Source organism: Sinocyclocheilus grahami, unplaced genomic scaffold, assembly GCF_001515645.1.
Source record: "Sinocyclocheilus grahami isolate Dianchi unplaced genomic scaffold, SAMN03320097.WGS_v1.1 scaffold968.1, whole genome shotgun sequence".
In the NCBI taxonomy this organism is placed as follows: Eukaryota; Metazoa; Chordata; class Actinopteri; order Cypriniformes; family Cyprinidae; genus Sinocyclocheilus; species Sinocyclocheilus grahami.
The window spans coordinates 301,000-306,966 of record NW_015506147.1 but is presented as its reverse complement, the minus strand read 5'-3'; the positions used below and the strand labels follow the sequence as shown (position 1 = coordinate 306,966).

The 5,967-nt window shown below is 43.0% G+C and overlaps 1 long non-coding RNA gene across 2 annotated transcripts in view; it reads right to left on the bottom strand.

Moving 5' to 3' along the window:
* Window positions 1–4,839: 4,839 nt before the first annotated feature.
* Window positions 4,840–5,967, bottom strand: part of LOC107564879 (uncharacterized) — a 4,873-nt gene continuing 3,745 nt past the window's right edge. Inside the window, exons 2-3 of one of the 2 annotated variants that reach the window (XR_001606300.1) lie at window positions 5,342–5,405; window positions 4,840–5,046 (exon numbers count right to left, since the gene is read on the bottom strand). This is a non-coding gene — a long non-coding RNA (uncharacterized lncRNA). The other variant, XR_001606299.1, reaches the window with a different exon arrangement.

Genomic DNA, 5,967 nt, shown 5'->3' with positions numbered 1-5,967 from the left:
ATGTTTCCTGTCAGCTTGATTTTTGAGTGGACTTTGCTGTTCCGATGAGCATGAACGGTATATGAGTGGAGCACTCACATGGGCCGTGAGCGACTGACACACACGCACACACGCATAGAGCGGGATAACACGCAGAGCGTCACACCACGTGAAAGTGAATCCTGAGCGGGGAACTACAACCGGAATAAATGGATATTATATAATAGCTGCTTTTTTGAACATTTTAGCAATTTAAAAATATTTAAAAAACATTTTTTTTTACACGGCACCCCTGCTCTCGACAGACCGGTTGGGAAACACTGTTCTAAATAATGCCGCGAGTGGGGCTTGAGGAAGTGACATCGCCTGCATCTGCGCAGTGCGACCTGATGCAGCCCCTGAAGCGAGACACAGGAAACAGAAATACTGCAAAATAATAATAATAATAACGCGACTAAACGAGACTAAATAACGTTATAACATTTCGTTTTGTCTCGTTTTGGTCAACGAAAATGAAGAGACATTTTAGCATAGTTTTTATTTTGTAAACCACATTTAGTCTCGTTTTTATTGGTCAACGATATTGCATTGTACATTTAATTATCGTCATCGTCACATGACCAGCATTTTCGTCTCGTCTCGTTTTCGTCACGTGATAAAGGTTCGTTGACGACAATATTTAGTCATCATTTTTGTTGACGAAAGCAACACTACTGTTCACTTGTAAACGAAAAGTGTCCTGAACTCCATCTTTATCAACACTTTCAGCCTCAGTAAGTAGACTGCCATATTTTGCTCGGTGATGAGCCTGTGACTGACTGTTTTTGCGAACGGCTCAAAACGTCAGCTACAGTGTTCTTACTTCCAGCAATATGCTTAAGATCAAAAGTATAAGCAGCAAGCTTAGACACCCAGCGCTGTTCACAAGCATCGGGTTTAGCCTTTGTTAGTATATAAGTGAGTGGGTTATTGTCTGTCCATACAGTGAACGTGTGGCCTTTTAGCCAATGACTGAATTTTTCAGACACACTCCACTTTAAAGGCTAAAAACTCGAGCTTGTGTGCTGGATATCTCTTCTGAGAGTTACTTAAGGACTTGCTTGCGAATGCAATAGGGCACGCTTTTTCTTCGCCTGCTGGTATCTGCGATAGCACAGCACCAAGACCTTCAAGAGAAGCATCAATTGACAAAATTAATGGAAGAGAAAAATCGGGATGTGCCAGGACCACACTCTGCAGCAAGCTCTCTTTCAGTTTAGAAAGGGCATCATCACACTCTGGGGTCCAGTCAGTTGGCTTCAGCTTTCTGTACGTGCCTGCCTTAGCCTCAGTTTTGACCTTTATCCTCCTTTTCTGCCCAGCAGTTAGGGAGAAGAGTGGTTTGGCAATGGAGGAGCAATTAAGGATAAAGTGCTGGTAGTAGAGGATCATTCCCAAAACAGACTTAATCCTCCGTACAGATGGAGTGCACCCATCTTCTTCCATGAGGTCAGCTTTTGACAGTTTTGCTATGGCTTCAACCTTTGAAGGATCAATGGAAACACCATTCCCATCGATAATGTGGCCTAAAAACTTAATGGACGCTTGCATCAGATGGCACTTTTTTGGACTTAATTTGAAATTGTGGCTCCTCAATTGTTGGAATACTATCTCCAACCGCTCCAGAGCTGCAATCTCATCAGGTGCAAACACCAGTAGGTCATCTAAGTAACACAGCAGACTGCTCAAATTCAGGTCCCCGAAGATACTTAACATCATACGCATAAAAGATGCTGGGCTATTACACAACCCTTGAGGCATCCTATTGTACTCATGGAGACCTACTGGAGTTGTAAACGCGGTGTACTTTTTATCTTCTTCAGCCATGGGGATGTTATAAAAGCCTGATGTTAAATCCATAGCACTGAAGAGAGTATTTCCACCCAAGGCAACGAGACCATCCGATTGGTGTGGGAGCGGGTGCGCATCCTTAATGGTCCTGGCGTTCAGCCATCTGAAGTCCGTACAGATCCTTAAGCTGCCATCTTTCTTCCATACTAAAACCAAAGGCGAAGCATACTCGCTCACTGATTTACGGATTACTCCTTGCTCTTCCATTTCTGAGAGAACTTGGCGTAATTTTTGATAGTGAGCGGGTGGTACACGACGGTACGGAAGTCGGAAAGGACGCTCATCAGTTAAGTGGATGTGGTGAGCAAAACCTCTGACCTCCCCACAATCTAGAGCATGTTTGGAGAATACATCATTGTAGTTCTCAAGCAAGTGGACGAGCCTTTCCTTTGCTGTATCACTGGCAGAACATGAGTCGATATCAATGTCACTGAGGCTTACGGCCCTAAGTCTCTGTTTAAGATCACCTGTGACACCAGGTCGGGAAATTTCCTCGGATGTGGGCACCTGAGCATGACTGAAACCCTGCAACAGCTCAAAATCTTCCACGGCAAGGCACGGGAACACATCAGCTAACTTACAGTTCCTTTTGAGGGTGACCGGCTTGTCTGAAAAGTTGGTAACTTTTAAAGGAACCCAACGATCTCCACACAGAGGCGTAACAACACGGCCTATGATGATGTCCCGTGGCATGGTTCTGGAAGAAGTGGTTTCCACGATTACAGTGCTCCCTGATGACATTGCAGTATTACTCGGCAGCCTTCCCCAGACAAGGTGTTCTTGTTTGGCCATGAAAGTAACTGACTGCTGAAGCTTAACAGTACCAACCTTGTCTTGTGAATCTCCACCTCTCCAGCGGCAAGTATTCGCCATGACATTCAAGAATTGTTCACATGATGAAGGTGGCTCTGAAACACTTTTAGACAGAATCCTCCAGTAATCATCACTGATCTTCATTTGGTGCATGAGGAACTTAATCACATTGGTACCGATGATTAAATCATCCCTTTGTCCTGGTACAACTAGAACAGGCACCAAACATCTCTCACCATACACTTTGAGCTCAACTTCATACATGCATTTTGGCTTGGTTGTTTTACCTCCACATCCTATTAACATTATTTCTTGTGTCAATGGTGTAGGCTTTGGCAATACATCTTCACTGAGCATTCTACTCTCTACTTCTTCACTGAAAGTACATGCCACAGATCCTGAGTCCAACATTCCCTTCATCTGGAATCTGTCATTCACATATACAGGTGCATAAAACAACTCAAACACTTCAAGAGTTTGTGTATTCTGTGCGATCATTTTAATATCAGCTGGAGCTTGCACAATTGCACTTTCATAAACTTGCTTAATATCTGCATTTTCGAGGGTTTGTTCCACTCTACCCACACGTCCCCTCTCCAAGTGTGGGCAGACTATTTTAAAGTTGGTGAACCCTGAGGTGGCTGTGCAAACTGGTTGCCAGTGCTGGGTTGACTATCTACACAATTCCTCTTTATGTGACCATGTTGGAAACAGGCAAGGCAGAGTCGTTGTCATCGACAGTGTGCTAAAGTTGAATGCTCATGAGAACGGCATACCTTATATGCTCTCATAGGTGATTGGCTTGGTCGAGGACACCTCATCTCCGCTTGACTATTCTGGGAAAGAGCATGGTCAAGTAGACTGATAAGCGTCTTCATGCAATTATCATCATTCTGTGGAGGAGATGGAGTACTAGCATTAACATTATCAGACGGCACAACAGGGAAACCACTAGCTGCGATCTCATTCTCTGTAGGTGACTGAGTATGAGCTGTAGCATTCCTCATAGCAATGTTACGCTTAAATTTGACCGCCAACTGTTCCTTTTGCTCAGTCTGATATCTGTCGAGATGCTCTTGTACTTCACTCGCTGTCCACTTATCTGGTGCTTTCAAGCGGAAAATGGCCAACAAAGTTGGGTCCGGGCAGTATTTGACAAACATCATGGCTGCCTCCTGACATGGGTTATCCATCTGTCATCCAAGCCTATTTGAAGCCTCCTCCGCTACATCCACAGCCTTATTTAAACGGACCCAGTACTCGACTGGATTTTCTCCCGCAGCAGGTACTGTGCCGTAGAAATCAGCTAAAGGCATAAAGGAAAATCTGACCTTGCTGAAATGCTGTTTCAGAATGTCAAATATCACTCTGGGGTTCTCAGAGGGTCTTAGGGAAGTGTTACTGCGAAGGGTTATTCTAACAATGTCTTTGGCTTTACCCATCAGCCTTGAGAGGATTTTATGATGATGCTCCAACACTGGTATGCCTCTTTTCCGCAGGTAAGTGTCCACTAAATCCTCCCACTCATGCACACTGAACTTATCAGTTCCATCTCCTCGGAAAACAGGGGGCTCTCTTACTTCAGACTGCATGACCAGTTTAACTCCTGTCAAATTAAGTGAGGGTGCCTCTGAGAATGACTAACCTGCACCTAAACTTCGAGTCTGTGCATTGCTGGTTTTTCTTTCCCCACACCTTTCCCCACTTTGAGCAGAAATTATAGTCTGTTCTACTTCCTGAGCAATATGTGTTATGAGGTTATACCATGCTGCATCATTTAAGTCTGGGCTGACTGATAATGGATTACTCCTTAACTGACTAGGTGTTTGTTCAGTTACGCGAGTAGAACAGAATTCAGGCATTCGTCCTACATTACCCCTCCCTGCAAAATGTGTAAATGAACGATCACTGAGGAGTCTCTCTCTCGCAAAACTCGAATCTGACATGTCCCCATCAACATTAAAATTCTCTGCATTGAAACCATATGCCATCATCCCTCTTTAATGCAAAGGTTATCAAACTTTGAGTAAAATTTTTAAATGACAAAACTCGTTAAGCACCAGCACAGCAAAATCATTACGGAAACTAGAGGAAGAAGAATAAACGTAGTAGTGTGAATTGTGTACTTTGTGTTACTGTTCATCGAAACCTTGACTGAAGTGCAGCATCCACTGGTGGTCAAACGGCATTGATCCTTGGATGAAGATCCGAGGCGAACTGATCTTCATCCGGGTCACGGCATCACTGTAACCGCCCCCCCCACCCCCACTGTCACTTTCACGGTCTGCGTAGTGTTATAAATGAAGAGACGGATCACAGGAACTGCTGCTGATGGAGGGTTTATTAACATGGAGCATGCAGATGCTGGATAGAGTAGAGAGAGAATACAACAATGAGAAATGTTTTCGTTCTGTGATTTTCTTCCCACCTCTCCTCAGCGTGCTCAACGCGGTCTCAGTGAACATCACAATGATATCAAAAATATCATATCAAAAATATCATATCAAAAATACGGTGCAAGATAAATGGTTACAAGCATTTATCCAAATATATGATATAATCTTCCGCAGCATATTTTAAATCAACCATGCATTAGAATAGATGAATTGAACAAAGTGATACAACATGAATAGAAAATAAAATTAGCAATAAACTATACCTGGATGGAGTAGAGAGAGAGTACAACAATGAGAAATGTTTTCGTTCTGTGATTTTCTTCCCACCTGGACAGATTAAACACCAATTAATCAATTAGCAAAAATCACGTGTTCTGCTGATGCACATACATACAGGTGCATCTCAATAAATTAGAATGTCGTGGAAAAGTTAATTTATTTCAGTAATTCAACTCAAATTGTGAAACTTGTGTATTAAATAAATTATATGCACACAGACTGAAGTAGTTTAAGTCTTTGGTTCTTTTAATTGTGATGATTTTGACTCACATTTCACAAAAACCCACCAATTCACTATCTCAACAAATTAGAATACTTCATAAGACCAATAAAAAAAACATTTTTAGTGAATTGTTGGCCTTCTGGAAAGTATGTTCATTTACTGTACATGTACTCAATACTTGGTTGGGCCTCCTTTTGCATGAATTACTGCATCAGTGCGGCGTGGCATGGAGACAATCAGCCTGTGGCACTGCTCAGGTGTAATGGAAGCCCAGGTTGCTTTGATAGCGGCCTTCAGGTCATCTGCATTGTTGGGTCTAGTGTCTCTCATCTTCCTCTTGACAATACCCCATAGATTCTCTATGGGGTTCAGGTCAGGCGAGTTTGC